The following is a 19,003-nucleotide window of genomic DNA, read 5'->3' as shown; positions in this document are numbered from 1 at the left end:
GGAATCGAATCCTTGTCTTTCCGAGCTATCTGGCCGCCTCGGACAGGCAGCCCTAGAATGACTTGATAACTTCAATAAATAATTTATGAGAATGTGCCAGAGTTTTTAAAAATTATTCTCGAAAACATGTTAATTTCACTTGGCTCTCTTCAGCGTAAGGCTATCCACAAACTAACCAGTACACAGAAGCATTGCTATCGAATCTCATGAAATGTATAGGATTTGTTAATCTTCTTCCTTCGTTGGGTATGAAAGGAGAAAAAAAAGTAGTTTTCTTCACTGTTAGGCTAATCCTGACACCTTATCGGAACGAGCTTCTTAGGTAAGATTATTTTCATTTTGTATCTCAATGCCATCAATTATGTGAGGTTTATTGAATATCCAAATTTCTCGTTTCTGTACAATTTCGCGATATCCTACTTTTTCAATGTTCTCTCTTCATTCCACTAGTGTCCGACTCGTTGGATGAATGGTCAGCGTACTGGCTTTCCGTTCAGAGGGTCCCGGGTTCGATTCCCGGCCGGGTCGGGGATTTTAACCTTCATTGGTTAATTCCAATGACCTGGAGACTGGGTGTTTGTACTGCCCCCAACATCCCTGCAACTCACACACCACACGCAACACTATCTCCCACCACAATTACACGAAGTTACCTGTACATGGCAGATGCCGACCACCCTCATCGGAGGGTCTGCCTTACAAGGGCTGCACTCGGCTAGAAATAGCCACACGAAATTATAATTATTATTCCACTAGTCTGTAGTGTGAGGATTTCGATGTTATCGTCCTTCTTGCCAGGCATATTATGTGACACAGAAGTAGTTTAGAAACATAAATCACTTTCCCATAAACGGGAGATCAAATTTTGGCACCGACAATTAACGTTTAGAAGTGCTCTACTTTGTACAAATCATTTCATTAAAACTTACTGCCTCATTCACGGCCCTGCTTTACCTACATTTCTAGTGTTTCCCAAGATCATTAACAATTTTGATTCATGGATCGCATTCCATTTTATTGTTATTATTCAAACAAAATATTTTAACTTTCGTTTTTAATTGCACAGTTATGACGATATTCAGTCTGTATGGCTTCAACTTGGGTTTACAATATTGGTGACGTTTTATCCGAGCGATGGACACAGTACCGGTAGTTTTGAATATCATTACCATTATATTGTTCTTCGAGAGGATCTTACAATAGTTTAAGAATCCCGAGCGAGTTCTCAAGTATAGGTGACTTCAAGAGCACTCTAGTCGTTGCTACGAAGAAAAAAATCTGTAAGGAAGTGGGGAGCAAGCATCTTCCTCGCCACAAAATTAATGTTCCATGAAGACAAAGGTTAAAAAGAACTGAATGTGCAAAAAACAAGCCCCCGCCATTTCGTCCGCGTACTTAAGTCTCGGTCATACGAATGAATACTGTAGGACAGTGGAAAATAAAATACTTGTCCAAATACTGTCCAATGAGGCAATCAAATCCTTATTTAAAATATTTAAGGAATGTGTGTATGACCCTCAGATTGATCAACTGTTGCTTAGTAGGTCTCCAACTCTATGAACATGAAATGAATGATAATTGGTATTAATTATGATTAATAAAAAGTTTTCACTGCATTCTTTGACTTCGAACAATGAGATGTGTATGGTTCACAGGAAATCACTGAAATACCAAGTAAATATTAAGTATGTGGAGAGAAGTTTCAAGATCATGTTCATCTCTGAGAAGTTTGCAGATACCCTTATAAGGTGGTATGGTCATGAATATAATTCAATAAAGAAGTATATCTAGTACCTCTAGCTGCCTGGTTGACTGCTGTCTGGAAACGCATGAACACCTTTGGACTGGAAGAGGAAAAAGCATTGGACAGGGAAGAAAGTCACCTTCTGATTAGGAAAGCATTCACCTAGACAACGTGAGGAAGAAGAAAATACAGAAGAAAAAGAGTTTTGGTAATTCGTTGTTTATGACACTTATTGCCAGATTCACAGTAGGACTAAATAAATGTCCCCTGCAATGAATGAACAATTGCCAATGTGTTTACACAACTGCCATGTAAATGAGTTGAATGTTGATTTCCTGGCAGCACTCTTGTCCCTAGCCCTGCCAGCACAATCACTTAACCGACTTAAAAGCACTGCTTAAGGGCGACGGGTTGACTACATCAAATGATAGACGACTGGCTTTCCGAGCTGAAGTCGGCGGATTCGCTCCAAATTCAGACTGGTGGCATTTGAAAGTGCTCAAATACATCAGCCTCAAGTCGGTGGATTAAATTTTCATTTCTGTTAGAAAAGGAGATTACGTAATTTCTGTACATTTATAAATTATTTACATATATATTTTTGACGATCAATCAATCACTACTGATCTGCATTTAGGGCAGTCACCCTGGTGGCAGATTTCCCCTGTTGTTTTCCTAGCCTTTTCTTAAATGATTGCGAAGAAATTGGATATTTATTGAACATCTCCCGTAGTAAGTTATTCCAATCCCTAACTCACCTTCCTTTCAAAGAATATTTGCCCCAATTTGTCCTCTTGAATTCCAGATTTATCTTCATATTGTGATCTTTCCTTAAAGACACCACCCAGACTCATTCGTCTACTGATGTCCTCCCCTCGTCATTTCTCCACTGACAGCTCGGAACATACCACTTAGACCAGCAGCTCGTCTCCTTTCTCCCAAGTCTTTCTAGCCCAAACTTTGCAACGTTTTTGTAACGCTACTCTTTTACATTTACAAAATATAAAATAGTACCTTGTAACTTGGAGCTCTCAGAACTACACCCTTTCACCTATAATTATTTAACTAATCTTTTCAAGAACGGGGGTTAATTGCGTAAATTACACTGACTGACAGAGCAAATGCAACACTAAGAAGGAGTGGTCAGAACTTTATGCCAATTGCAGGGTAGACTGACGTCACTGAGGTATGCTCATGATGTGAAATGCGCCGCTGTGCTGCGCACGTAGCGAACGATAAATGGGACACGGCGTTGGCGAATGGCCCACTTCGTACCGTGATTTCTCAGCCGACAGTCATTGTAGAACGTGTTGTCGTGTGCCACAGGACACGTGTATAGCTAAGAATGCCAGGCCGCCGTCAACGGAGGCATTTCCAGCAGACAGACGACTTTACAAGGAGTATGGTGATCAGGCTGAGAAGGGCAGGTTGGTCACTTCGTCAAATCGCAGCCGATACTCATAGGGATGTGTCCACGGTGCAGCGCCTGTGGCGAAGATGGTTGGCGCAGGGACATGTGGCACGTGCCAGGGGTCCAGGCGCAGCCCGAGTGACGTCAGCACGCGAGGATCGGCGCATCCGCCATCCGCCGCCAAGCGGTGGCAGCCCCGCACGCCACGTCAACCGCCATTCTTCAGCATGTACAAGACACCCTGGCTGTTCCAATATCGACCAGAACAATTTCCCGTCGATTGGTTGAAGGAGGATTGCACTCCCGGCGTCCGCTCAGAAGACTACCATTGACTCCACAGCATAGACGTGCACGCCTGGCATGGTGCCGGGCTAGAGCGACTTGGATGAGGGAATGGCCGAACGTCGTGTTCTCCGATGAGTCACGCTTCTGCTCTGTCAGTGATAGTCACCGCAGACGAGTGTGGCGTCGGCGTGGAGAAAGGTCAAATCCGGCAGTAACTGTGGAGCGCCCTACCGCTAGACAACGCGGCATCATGGTTTGGGGCGCTATTGCGTATGATTCCACGTCACCTCTAGTGCGTATTCAAGGCACGTTAAATGCCCACCGCTACGTGCAGCATGTGCTGCGGCCGGTGGCACTCCCGTACCTTCAGGGGCTGCCCAATGCTCTGTTTCAGCAGGATAATGCCCGCCCACACACTGCTCGCATCTCCCAACAGGCTCTACGAGGTGTACAGATGCTTCCGTGGCCAGCGTACTCTCCGGATCTCTCACCAATCGAACACGTGTGGGATCTCATTGGACGCCGTTTGCAAACTCTGCCCCAGCCTCGTACGGACGACCAACTGTGGCAAATGGTTGACAGAGAATGGAGAACCATCCCTCAGGACACCATCCGCACTCTTATTGACTCTGTACCTCGACGTGTTTCTGCGTGCATCGCCGCTCGCGGTGGTCCTACATCCTACTGAGTCGATGCCGTGCGCATTGTGTAACCTGCATATCGGTTTGAAATAAACATCAATTATTCGTCCGTGCCGTCTCTGTTTTTTCCCCAACTTTCATCCCTTTCGAACCACTCCTTCTTGGTGTTGCATTTGCTCTGTCAGTCAGTGTATGTACGGTGGTAGGGAGTATATGTTCCAGCTAGCTACTCTGGGTAAAAATTAACTTAGTCCATAAAAATATATAATCGCAGGTTCCGTTGAAGAGTAAAGATATTCGCATATGAATCATTCAACCCCCCAAAATCAAGCAATTAACCAAGATATCGCTCATATCATATCATAGATTATTACTATTAGCACTAACACTACCTTATGGCTACATATTATTACCTATTCTCAGAAAGAAAACGCAGAAATTATCCTAAATCTAGTTTATTAGCATGCTAATATGATATCAAAATAAATAAAATCGAATTGAGGGCTGTAGAGAAAAGAAAATGAAGTTAAGTTGCATATTTAACTTGAATACATAAATTATTTCCATTGACATAGTTGAAGTTGGATATACCTTAACCTTTCATTCATAACTTGTCATTATTACTTTGTTGAATCATCTCAGTTCATCATTGCAAACAAATATTTCATGGGTCAAATTAGGATTGATTCTTTATTTCAGGAGGGAGTAGGGTTTCTTCATATTTAGTTTGTTTGGATTTTTGTATTAACTTTTTCGAGATACGAGATAATCAAAATGTTTCCTGAGTATGGTTTCAAAATGTCATCACACTTTAAATTACTATGTCTATAAGAATACCAAGTAAAATATTATCATATTCATTCAGACATGCCAGTAGAAATCAAATATTTTATCAGTAAGTGCCATTAATAGAATATCCAATCAGTTCAAACTATGAAAATATGCTGTGCGATTATATATTTATGTGCTACTGTAATTAAGATAAACTCTTATATCATTTACCGCTGTGCCAATATTACGTTGTAATTCAATTGACCAGTGTATATTCACATCGTGTAACATTTGTTTTGTAAGGCGATGTTCCTTCATATCCTTATATCTACTCCATAAAGTATGTAAGACTCAATTAACCTAGCATAATCTCTCATGTTATTCTACAAGTCGGCCTTTAATCACCTGGACTGTACCTCTATATTCATATGAGCATGACCTAACCTCGCTGCTTGTGTCATATTTATCATACAATAACCGTAACTAACACATAAATCTGTAACAACATATTCCAACCATTGCTAACACAACGAACAATTAATATTCCCCAATACTATTACTACTTCATAATTGAAGACATGGATGGAAGAAGGGCGTAACTCAAAAAACACTCTTTTGAGATAAACAACATCAACAACATCAAACACTTTTCTCAGAAATACAGAATTTTGGAATATTATACTTAACTACATTCTTGATTATTTCATAATATGTACATCAAAAATATTTATAAATTTTGTGGTTTGTTGTCAATTTTGTAATTTGGAGTTACGCCCTTGTTCCATTTTCAAGAATCATTTTCATTGAAAATTAATGTTATTTACATTGTTGGAAGCATGTAGACAAGTTTTACAGGTTAGAACATTTGACAGGTCACAACATATTATTAGGGGACTCACTATATCGAGAATTTCCTACTCTTACAGATTCAGCTCGCGAGAAAATATTTTCAAACCATGCACGTGCACCTGCGCATAGAAAGCTTAACATATTTTAATTTCCCGGGTTCAGTACCTACATGAGGGACTGGAAAGCTACCCAAAGTATCTACAGTCCTCATATCCTTCAATAACTGAAACTTATCATGAAACGTAATATTATAAGTCTGGCTTCCTCATACAGTTCCTCCAGGAGAGTGACATAATATGATATACTTTGGAATAGAAAACTTAATTCCTTTTGTTTTTGGTGTTGCAAATGACACTGGGCTGAGAACGGCAGAACATTCGGATAGTAAGGATTTAGTACCCGAATCATCTGAGGTTTCACTTGGAATATAGTCACTGTCATCTGCTGAAATATCACATGTTTCTCCTGCTGACATTACTCCTGCGTCAGCCGTTTCGCTTCTGATGAGTGTTGATTGCTGGCTCGCCGTAAGTCAGCATTGGAGTGTATTTTAAGTCGGGCACGAGCAATATTTGGAAGAACGGCGCAATTCAATATAGCACATCACACGCCATCTATTGACACTACCGAGAAGCCATTTAGGTAGAATCACCGCCATCTCAATCTCTATATACTGCCTGCTCTGTGCCGCGAGAATTGCGTTTACAACGACATTGCAGATGGCAGCACTTACCGCACCCACAGCACACGTTGGTTAAATGAGAGTTCGTCGGTAAAGCCAATATAAAATGAAAAATAATCCTTAACATGTTACTAAACTGAAAAAATAATGCACATACAGAAACTTACATTTCACATTTGAGCTTGGCTTAAGATATAGAAACGTAAAATATATAAAATCTTAACAGTTACAGTAAATATATTAAGATCATCCCACTGCTGCCCACTGCTGCATAGTACATAAACATTCCAGAATTTCCTCGACACGAGTAACGGAGCACCTTTTCAATCCTTTTCTTACTGTTATTTACCAGCATTGGACGCAAAAAAATTGCTATCACTATTTCGCTGACCCTTTGTTCATAACCAGATTTCAGGATGCGTTTTACGACACATAATGGGTGCGTTCGTCATGTCATTAAATACACCACCCAATTTTGTTGAACTAAATAGAGCTTCTATTGCGTCTCCAGAAAATCATCTAGTCAGAACATAAAATAACCGTTTTTGTTACAGATAAGACACACATTCCACCATAAATTTCACAGTTAGCGAGACAGCATCTGCCGTCTCATTAGTCAGGCACTTCAGTTTTTCACGTTTTGATTCCAACCGAATTTTAACGTACTCGATGAAATCATCATCAACCATTGTAAGTATTTTATCTGCTGGTGAATAGAAATGCACACAATCTGGATTGTTTTGCCGAAAAGCATTACAATAATCATTCCTGAACTAAAAGGGATAGATCGGAGACTTCTAAGCCTTTAACGAGGAAGTATCTAGGTGTTAATATAAGGAAAGATCTTCATTGGGGTAATCACATAAATGGGATTGTAAATAAAGGGTACAGATCTCTGGACATGGTTATGAGGGTGTTTAGGGGTTGTAGTAAGGATGTAAAGGAGAGGGCATATAAGTCTCTGGTAAGACCCCAACTAGAGTATGGTTCCAGTGTACGGGACCCTCACCAGGATTACCTGATTCAAGAACTGGAAAAAATCCAAAGAAAAGCAGCTCGATTTGTACTGGGTGATTTCCGACAAAAGAGTAGCGTTACAAAAATGTTGCAGTGTTTGGGTTGGGAAGAATTGAGAGAAAAAAGAAGAGCTGCTCGACTAAGTGGTATGTTCCGAGCTGTCAGCGGAGAGTTGGCGTGGAATGACTTTAGTAGACGAATAAGTTTGAATGGCGTTTATAAAAGTAGGAAAGATCACAATATGAAGATAAAGTTGGAACTCAAGAGGTCAAACTGGGGCAAATATTCATTTATAGGAAGGGGAGTTAGGGATTGGAATAACTTACCAAGGGAGACGTTCAGTAAATTTCCAATTTCTTTGAAATCATTTAGGAAAAGGCTAGGAAGGCAACAGATAGGGAATCTGCCACCTGGGCGACTGCCCTAAATGCAGATCAGTATTGATTGATTGATAGACAGCAGGACTAGAGAACTCAGATTACAAGTCGGATTACAAGAAAACACAACAGTTTATTCGCGAGAGCAGGAGATTTTACAATATATGTACCGCATACACCTTCAACATTGACCACGAAAACGAACTTGTCACTGGTTTGGTCGTAGAGAAGCCGTACCTAATCAGCCATTTAATCAGCGATCACTGTTACACTCCCCTCTGTTGGTCTGAGAGTTTTACATTCAGCTCTCTTTCCTTCACTAATTGGGAAATCCTGACAAACACTATCAACATTTTCCATTTAGGCTACCTGTCCAGAGTACTTCGTGACGGAGCTGACACTAGACGAGGAGTTCTGCCATATTCGTAACCGTTTGGGATACTATTCCCCACGCCACATAGTACCGCCTGATTTGTTCTGACTGCCCGAGTTTTGTCTTGTGAAAAATATGAATTTAATTTAAAAAACCGGTCGTTCTTCCTTATATTTACCGCTTTCTTTACTTTATTCAGACGATCAATTTCTGGGTTGTCTTCGAATTGTCTCTGTAGTCTTTTAACTTCATTGTGGTTAGTCATCACCTGTTACCTAACTCTCATATTCTAGATCGGAACCTCTAATGTCTGATTTTCTGATCACTGCTGTCGTTCTTACTCGTTGGAATATTGAGTTGGATTGATACATCGTTGTTCAAATTAATTTCGTACTCGTCATCCAATGTATTTCCTGTGGATGAAGAGCTTGTTTTATCATAGATTTCTTCCGAAGAAATATCTTGTCGCTGTCTGGTCTTTCGTGGAGCTATTTTTCTGGTTTGAAGGTAATGGGGATAATTCGAAGACCGGCTGGGCACGCTCCCTATCTTCAATATATTTTTCTTTTAGTTTTATCTTTTAGCTATATCTCTAAAATTCAGGCTACAAACACGAAAATAATCGGATGGAATCCATTGCTTACCCTTGGTTGATCTTTGCCTTTACATAGCGTCAAGCCAATTTTCCCAAAGTTCTTTACTTGGGGGGGATAACAGGAATCCTCACACCTGAAGAATTTGGATTTCCTGCTTTTATATACAGAGAGGAACACAACAATTAATCATTTTACAACCAGAGACACACACATAAATGCTCGATGCAACCGCACTAGAACACAACAACGTGGGTACGGAGATAAGTTGGGTGCGTTAGCTGGCGCCCCTAGCGGAGGTTCGTGGCAATATGGGCTCACGCTGAGAAGCATGTTAACCGCATAGCACAGAGCAGGCAGTATATAGAGATTGAGACGGCGGTGGGTAGAATCTAGAACAGCCTCCAAGGAACGTATATATGCAATTTACCGAAGAACGCCACAACCTGACTTAAGCCCTCCTTCCATCCATGTCTTCAATTCTCATATATCTCTTCTTCCAGACTCATTTGCATATAAAAATTCTCGTCTCATTTCTTCTAAACAACCTCTTTGTTACGGTTTACTAGTCCATCGACGACAAATTCTTCTTATTAACCGCGAATTCCCAATATTTAATCCATTTCTTCTTATAATACAGTAATAATGACCATGTCTGCCGATTTGGTCTTTGCAATTTCCGGGTTTTACTCTGTAATTCACAGACTCTCTTCCTGACCTCACCTATTTCAACTCTAACTGATCTTTCCGAGTAAATTGGTACATAAACATCGATATTCACATTCCATATGTGCTTACAATAACCTAAAATCATCTTACGAGCACGGTATAACTATTACCCAAATTGGCACACGCTTGCGGTTAACTTAAAATCTAGCACTGTCATTCACATACTGGCACATATAATTTATTCGTAGCAATTTTGCACTCCTACTATTATATTTCAACAACTACAAATAACTTTGAACTGGTAATTTGGAAACTTATTACTTATCTCGTCTCGATTGGGTCAACTGCTGGCTCCTTCTCGCTTCTTATGCCATCTCTGATCACTCAGCTTTGGTCTCCGTGCACGTCACAGCTGGGCATCGGTCTCGGCAGTCTGGCTTGAGTTAAAGTTTCTCAGGTAGTCTTCCTCCACCAGTTTAACCGTGTTTCATCATATCTCCGGTGTCCGTGCAATAAGAAGACAATATTACTTGGGCAGAATACATATCTAGATCTCCCATTATAAGCTTTCTAGGACGTATAAATAGCTATTTGTGTTTCTTAATACTCAAACGTTGTGCTCTAAATATCTATATATTTCCAATAAAGCTTGTTCTAGTTAAATATATCGCCTAGAATAATATCTCTGCAGTTTTTTACGGTATCTGGCCACTTATAATAATGCGACTGGCCCTTTCCTTCTCAATCCTTTACTGGTCCGTAGGTTTTCTTAACTTCAATATTTTAAAACGAAAGTATATACGTTTTCCTCTCGTCTCTGGTTATTTTAGCAGGTGTAAATAACTAAATTCTTCACTCGGATTGGCTTTGCCCTAGTACGTTGATACTACTCTTCTTAGCTCGCAGTAAAATTGCTATCTTTTAAATGTGATATTCTCTTACAAAGTAGTTAAAAATAGAATGAATTCAATTATTTTTTAAGTATCATAGTTGTTCTATCTAAGAAACTTTTTTCTTTCTCGCCGGTCTTTATAAGTCTCCGCCTTCTAATTACGATCAACATGGCACGTGGATACACTTCATATATATTTGCGCTGCCTGAAGCTGCTCCGCGCCATTTTATCCGCTACATCTCCATGATAATGACCATCTCAACTGTAACGTAATGGTACAGAACGTATTAATGTTTACATATAAAGTAAATAGCCTACTCAATTCCTCTCAAAAAGGTTGGCACGTTACGGAGCTCCAGTGGGAATACCGACACCTCAGCGTCTTCGAAAATCATACAACCAGTTCGTGGGACGTAAAACTATTATTATAATTATTTCTTCTTCTGTTATCAACTCGCAGGATGGTTGGCAGCAGCTCACCACGTCTTTCTGATTTCAGCCTTCCTTTTGTGAACTCTATAAGGCAGGTAGCCAGTGTTTTCCGTAATCTGGTTGATGAACTCCGACCTCGGCCTACCTCTGGTGTTCGTACCCCCAGCTTCTCCCTTGAAGAGTGGTTTAATGAGACCATCATATTTTAATAGATGTACTATCCAAATGGCTTTTCTGGTTTGGATATGATTTTCCAAGAGTTTGTCGATTCTCCCTCTGTATTCTTCACAGTACCTTATCATCTCTACCTTGGAAATATCTCATGAGGAATGCCCTTTGTCTCTTATTTTCTGTCCCTCCAAACGTCCAAGTCTCGCTTCCTTACAGTAGCATATTCTAGACAAAAGTTCTGGCAAGATAATTCCGGAGGTGCAGTCTATACCGTTAAATATAAAGCTGTTCTGTTTATTGTTAAAGATGGCCTTACCCTGGTGGATGCGGCTTGCAACATCCGTCATCGACCTACCGTCCGATGTGACTTTACTCGTCAGGTAGGCTAAGGACTGTACTGACTCTAGCCTCTAGCCACAGTCGGAACACTGGGCACCCGTGTCATTCCTCCTCACCACAATAACATTAATAATTTTAATGTTTTTTCCTATCCACTAACTGCTCTTTTTGACGGTTATAGGAGATGCCGATGTGCCGGAATTTTGTCCCGCAGGGGATATTTTACGTGTCAGTAAATCTACCGGCACGAGGTTAACGTATACCTGAGCACCTTTAAATACCACCGGACTGAGGCAGGATCGAACCAACCAAGATGGGGTCTGAAGGCCAGCGCCTCACAGCAATTCCTGGGCTCATCCAAGGGCCCCGTGGTTACCAACCCATTCTCCCATGTTAATATCTCCTGAGGCCCTTCTTAGTTACCTATTAAATCAATCAATCAATCAATCAATCAATCAATCAATCAATCAATCAATCAATCAATCAATCAATCAATCAATCAATCAATCAATCAATCAATCAATCAATCAATCAATCAATCAATCAATCAATCAATCAATCAATCAATCAATCAATCAATCAATCAATCAATCAATCAATCTATCTATCTATCTATCTATCTATCCATCTATCTATCTATCTATCTATCTATCTATCTATCTATCTATCTATCTATCTATCTATCTATCTATATATCTATCAGGGCCACCGGACCCTTAGCTGAATCCTGGCATTGCTTTCACTTATTAGTCCCAGGATCATCACTTTCATGTCTCCTATCCGACCTCCATTGGTCAGTTCTTGTTCTTTTGCGATCCCGATGGTATGCGTGGCCTACAGAGTTTTTTCGTTTTCACGACATGCGTGGCCCTTCTCTTTCATTTGTTGATACCTTCGTTTTTTGAAATGTGGGACTTCTTCTATTTCCATTCCGATTGGTATCAATATAAGATGTTTGCCCACTTGTACTTCCTCCTAAAACAATAATCACTCCACCACCACTAAATTATTAGTGAGCACATCAATGGCATAGGAATATTGTTCAATCGTCATGGTAACGAAAAATCTCGAAAATAATAGTGTTGTTGCCCTGATAGTTTTCATAAGCTGGAATACCGCAGGTATCAGTCCCCATTCATCTGGATGATAAGCGAGGCGACTTTCGAAATGAGAAGGAAGAAACGAAGGAAAGATCATTCAAAGAATTAGTGGGGGGGAAGAAGAAAACATAACATTTGCTAGTTAAAAATCGTTAATGTCACCGAACTGATTACACTGACGAACTATTGTTATTCGTCGAGGTATACTTTGTCTCTTCTCCTGCGGTCAATTTCGTTATATGGTATTTTATTGCAATTACAAAGTAAAGAACTAGTTTGTTATAAAATGAGTCTTTACGGCACCTATCGTCGTCATCATCATCATCATCATCATAATCATCATCAACAGATGTCAACCTCGAGAAGAGGAATATTTACTTACCAACCATTCCTTACTACAGGGAGAAATACCAGCAAGAGGAAATCGACGTAGTGGGTCTGATAATTGGAGCGAGGCGAACAATTCCCGTTTTTGCCGCCAATTTTCAGAAACAGATGTCTCCGTGAGTTACAACCTTAGGGGAGATTTCCGTCATAGCCTTAAGGGCTTCATGAATAATTCTAAGAAATCACTGTTACAATTAATTTATCATCTAAATTTCGGCTGTTTTTCTTCTAAAAATGAATGTAAAAGTATATTTAATCGCAAGGCAGCCTCTGTATGATATAATTTCAAAAAATTAAATATTCTTATACAACGTTCAAGTGTTATACTATCTTTCCAACTGAGGTTAAACGGAGTTCAGTTCAAGAACTTGAGAAATGTATTAAAACCGTAGTGATTGGGTCTAGTGATTGTTGTGTTTAGCGATTAAATAACGACAAAACCAGTCCCAAATATGTTATATTCCTGACAGAGGCATTCCACAATATTTTTATCTGATTAATCCTTCGAAATTAGGGATATAATCCACAAACAAAACGATGAGGTGGATAAATGATCGTTCTTGTTCGTCCTGTTTTACAGGAAACAAACATCCCCAACATGAGCATGGTAGATTAGAGGCTCAAAACCTTCTCATGATCCGGTGAAATGACATTGCTTATAAAACCGAGGAAATTTGTATTCGAACTCTGAAATTGATCCTATTTTGATATCATAATTACGTATGTACATTTCGTTCTTATAACTCAATTTCTTTCCAGGAACAGTTAATTAATAAGCAATAGCAGCTGTCATTTAGAGGCTTCAAGCTAGACTGCTCTAAAATTGTTTTAAATATTATCTGATGTGCAGCGTTGTTTGACTTCTTAACATGCTTGTTCTGGTCCGTCATTGTGAGACTGTCTCGTGGGCGCTGTGCCAGCCAGCCCTTGGCGCTCGCCTTACTGTGTGACAGGTGAGGAAGTCAGGTCGAGCTCATCTCTGATGGCCATGTGATAACTAGTGATGTTCCTCCATCAGCTGCCAAACATAGTAGATGGCGATACTGCCTAAATCTTGAAGAATACAAGGCACAGGTACCATAATGAAGATCCGGCAACCTAAGCTGTGTAGGTCGATTCTGACTACTATGTTTCTGAAACAACAGCTTTCACACGAATTACTATCGTAACAATAGTAGCTTATATATTTAGCTGCGGGTTGTGATATAACAGCTCAAATTTTCTCAGTCGGCACCACGACGTTGGAGACAGATTTCTGAGCTTGTAGGCCGTGCTTAATTTGGGTGTGAAACTCGTTTCATTTGGGGAGAATGGGCCATTAAAAATGCCGACACAAGGTTGTACGACGGTCTGGAAACGTAGCAAGCTTCTATAAGTGTTGTGGGCTTTGGGGTTTTGAAATGTGGCCCAGGAGGGTCAGTTATCAGTAAGAAGATTCATCTGCACAGCATTTATAAATATATAGTAACCTGAGGATACGTGCCGTTCCAATTTTCTGAGAAACCATGATAGATCGTCGGCTTCGGGATCCCAACATCGCTGATTCATACTCAGCATAGTTAGTCGGTTATTTTAACGGTGGGATGTAGTCATACGATGACCCCACGTAAACGACCCCTAGCGAAATATTTAGTGTTCACTCGACAAAACTAATTCAATCTCAAATATAGATTGAGGAGACCATTTTCTCACAAGCAGCCTAAATGGTATATATCAAAACATATGCAGTATGGTATTTTAGGCTATAACATAATAATAATAATAATAATAATAATAATAATAATAATAATAATAATAATAATAATAATAATAATAATAATAATAAAGCAAGAAAGAAAAATCTTAAGGACAATTTTTGGACCAGTCTGCTCAGGGAGAATATGTATGATAAGGACATCTCATGACCTGTAGCAACACACAGAGAAAATGTCAGACACATTCAGAGAAAGACGTTTGAAATTTTATGGACATATTCACAGAATGAGTTATCAGAGATTGACCAAGAAGATTCTGAATCTTGCCCTGTCAATGAAAGTAAAAAATATTTCTGTGCTCGAAGTTGGAAAAGATCTTCAGGAAATAGGAAATTGTCTTAGACAGATCTAAGTTCAGAAATTTAGTCAACAATTACCACTTTAAACATAATCCAAGCACTACCACCAACAAAACCTGGTCAGAAGATCGCAAGAAAAGACACAGCGAGAAGATGAAGAGATTTTGGGAGAAGAAAAAGACAACGAAAAGCAAGCAAAGCAAAGTCACCTCCGTACAGGCCATGAAGGCCCTTGGAGGAGTGGAAGGTAAAGGCTTCCACCATTCTTAACCTTGGCACGTGATGGGGTGGAGAGGTTAGCTCTACGCCCGGCCGCCTTTGCCCCCAGGAATTAACCTGATACTCATTTTTGGTGTAGGCTGAGTGAACTTCAGGCCCATATGCACCTTCGGAAGTGGAAAACTTATTTCTTAAATTTTACGACTTCCTGAAGGGGATTCGAACCCACGTCCTTCTGGGCGAACCGAGCATGCCTTTACCGCCTCGGCCAGGCAGCCCCTAAAAAACCCAACGACATCAGCTAAATAAGTTCAATCGTGCTCCGTAGTTGGGCAAAACGAAGAAAGGAAGAAAGAAGGAAAGAAAGAAAGAAAGAAAGAAAGAAAGAAAGAAAGAAATAACAATCATAATATTAATAATGATAATAATAATAATAGTAATAAAAATAGACTTGTTTCTTACAGAAGGTTTATTATTATTCGTTCGTTCGTTCGTTCGTTCGTAATCTGTTTACCCTCCAGGGTCGATTTTTCCCTTGGACTCAGCGAGGGATCCCACCTCTACCGCCTCAAGGGCAGTGTCCTGGAGCTTCAGCCTCTGGGTCAGGGGATACAACGGGGGAGGATGACCAGTACCTCGCCCAGGCGGCCTCACTTGTTATACTGAACAGGGGCTTTGTGGGGGGATGGGAAGTTTGGAAGGGATAGACAAGGAAGAGGGAAGTTAGCGGCCGTGGCCTTAAGTGAGGTACCATCCCGGCATTTGCCTGGAGGAGAAGTGGGAAACCACGGAAACCACTTCCAGGATGGCTGAGGAAGGAATCGAACCCTCCTCTCCTCATTTGACCTCCCGAGGCTGAGTGGACCCCGTTCCAGCCCTAGTACCACTTTTCAAATTTCCTGGCAGAGCTGGGAATCGAACTCGGTCCTCTGGGGGTGGCAGCTAATCACACTAACCAATACACCACAGAGGCGGACTTATTATTATTCATACCATAATTGTTAGTATCCTTCTTTCGTTTTCATAATAATATTGTTAATAACAGAAAACACCCAACTATACAGTACACCACATCATTACCGCATACATCGGTACATATAAGAAAGTATTAGTGCACAGGTTTATAATATGAATTAAACCTTAAAATGATAGTGTTCGGACAATAAAGCTCTATAATAATTTTATATCATTTCTACTTAGGATACTTATTTCGGTGAGAATTTATCCTCCATTGTACTTCGAGGGCTAATGCTGTAAGAAAAAAATGGACAATTTTTGTAATGGTGAATAATTTGGAAGTACCTGAGGAAGGTGCCCATTTTATGATTTTTAGTTTTTCCACCATATCCTTCCGGATGGTAGTATTGTACTATCTATAAACTTTCCTTTTATTCATATAGAAAGGAGAATAAATTTCACGGTACCTACCTGGATGTTGTCGAGAATGTACAAGGTTGACACTTTATATTTACAAAAGAAAACCCTCATCCAATAGAGCAGCGTGTAGTCGTGTATTAGAAAGGCGTAACAGCCATTGTTCAGAAGTTACAGACGCCAGTCATGTTCAGGTTCACTTATCTATAAAATTTAGCCCGTGATTGTAAACGCCTTACAGCGCCAAGTGTGAAGTAACTGTCTATGAGTATAAACTCTATTGTGGAGGTAATATCAAATATAGTGTATTCAGAATATTTTAAGATTCCGACAACGGTTTTGCTTGAAATAGTTTTTGTAGCATTTAATGATGTTCATAAGAAAAATTCCGAAGATTTTTGCCAATATCTGTCACTCCTACAATTTCTCCTTGTCAGTCACCTGTACAGCTTACACTTCTAGGGAACATCTGAACCTTTTCATTGCGGTTATGTACCCAGTTACGTGTAAACTAGAGCATTGTTTGTACATACAAATTCATTTTAACCCTCCGTTTGACTGGAGTGGAAAACTTTATTACACTATGTTTGAAATATTAGAGACAGTGGATGCCATCTTTCCACTCACGGAGTAAATTATCTTTCAAATCCGTTTTTCTAATTGTTGTAATATAATTTTATTATTTTTACCATTTAAATTATTTATGTCAAAGAAACATCTTACAGCATATCTTTTACGTGAAAAACATACTACCCTTGCAAACTTTCAAATAAATATCTCCAATATTTTTTTTGAATTATGAAGAAATCCATGTGGTAAATGAGCAAGAAGTAAGTAATACAACGGTACGTAGAAAGTGGCATGCATATTATATATTTACCGACACATATTCTGAAGCTGTGAAGATTCATTTTTCATCTGATTAAATAATAATAATAATCTTATTAGCCTTACGTCCCACTAACTACGTTTTTCGGTTTTCAGAAACACCGAGGTGCCGAACGTTTGTCCCGCAGGAGTTTCCTTACGTACCAGTAAATATACTGACACCAGGCCGACGTATTTGAGCACCTTCAAATACCACAGGACTGAGACAGGCTCGAACCTGCCAAGTAGGGGTCAGAGGGCCAGCGCCTCAACCGTCTGACCCACTCAGCCCGACACCTGATTAAAAAGGAGGACGTTATTCTAAGAAGAAAATTAATTTGACACATAAAGGTTTACCTCTCCCCATAATAAAATCATTATCGACTCTGGGAAACATACTGAATGTAATGGATGAATTATTCTTGCAGAAACACGACAATGTTAATATTCTTCATAATTATTACAGAATAAAATAAATCCCCCATTAGTTTGAAAGCAGAGGCTAAATATAGAATAGGTATTTAAGTGAATTACGACGTTCAAACAATTATTATTTCATTGGTATGAAACAGGAACTTATTATTATTAGCTTCATCACTGCAAAGGGAGAACTCCAGACTGTGCCTGCAGAATACCGTCCCGCTCGACAGCAGCTTGACAGCCGGAATGTAGATTATTTTAATAATGGCGAGCCAGCTCCAGTCTGGGCTTTCATGCAGAGAAACGTCTGAAGAAGAACAACTGAATTCAATTTTCAACTAATTTAATGAATGCGCTTGTGTATTTAAAACAGTTGCATTTCATAATGAATCTATTCTTGTGCTGACCACGAAAATATGGAAATATATGAAACACAACAAGAAAATATACTAGAGGAAATGGAAGAGAAATGGAAGCCCGAAAGTTATTTACAGGAAGTGAAAGTTGAGAAGCCCGTTATGGAGATCCTGTTTCTGGCCTGTACATTTATTACTCTCCATATAGTTTAATGAGTTCATACAGAAATGTAGAATGTACTGCGTCGTATTTCATCTTATATTTCATATACTGAGTACTTCTCGGTTAATGAGCTTTAAAATTATGCTACACAGCTTTCACTCAACTATGTATAACATATGATCAGATATAATAATAATAATAATAATAATAATAATAATAATAATAATAATAATAATAATAATAATAATAATAATAATAATGTAAGAAGGATGCATGCCTTTGCTAGCAGGACCTAGCGTTTACAGTGCACTATGTCTTCTGGTATAGGCTAGAGCAATTTTGTTACTTTCATAAATCTGTCTCTGTCTTACCCTTGGCTTTGACAACATGAAAGTGACTGAGGTATGAGCGATGCTAGCAATGCCAATCCTCACGCAGCCAGTCCCTGCTATGAATGGTGTGAAAATGTTGCTCATAGGGTCGGTTGGTGTATGCGTTGCAGTGGGCTTGTCAGACTGTTATGTAATAGCAACTTCTGGCTCGGTGAGGAAAGCAACGGGAAACTACCTCACTCCTCATTTCCCTAGTACGCCTCTTCAGTGATGCCTAGGACATCTATGACAGCTGATGGCAGAGCTGTTGAGGATTCCACCATCGCTGACGGACTGAACATACAAGAAGGACGCCAGTTCTTAAACTAAATTATTTTACATCAGTCTGTTATCAGACCGACATTGCTAGAAGGGAGTGAAAACTAAACGGATAACGAGAATAATTGCTAGTAAAAAACGGGCGTAAACAACGGTAAGACGATACT

The sequence above is a fragment of the Anabrus simplex genome, chromosome 1 (genome assembly GCF_040414725.1).
Source record: "Anabrus simplex isolate iqAnaSimp1 chromosome 1, ASM4041472v1, whole genome shotgun sequence".
NCBI classification, from domain to species: Eukaryota; Metazoa; Arthropoda; class Insecta; order Orthoptera; family Tettigoniidae; genus Anabrus; species Anabrus simplex.
This window is presented reverse-complemented; position numbering follows the sequence as displayed.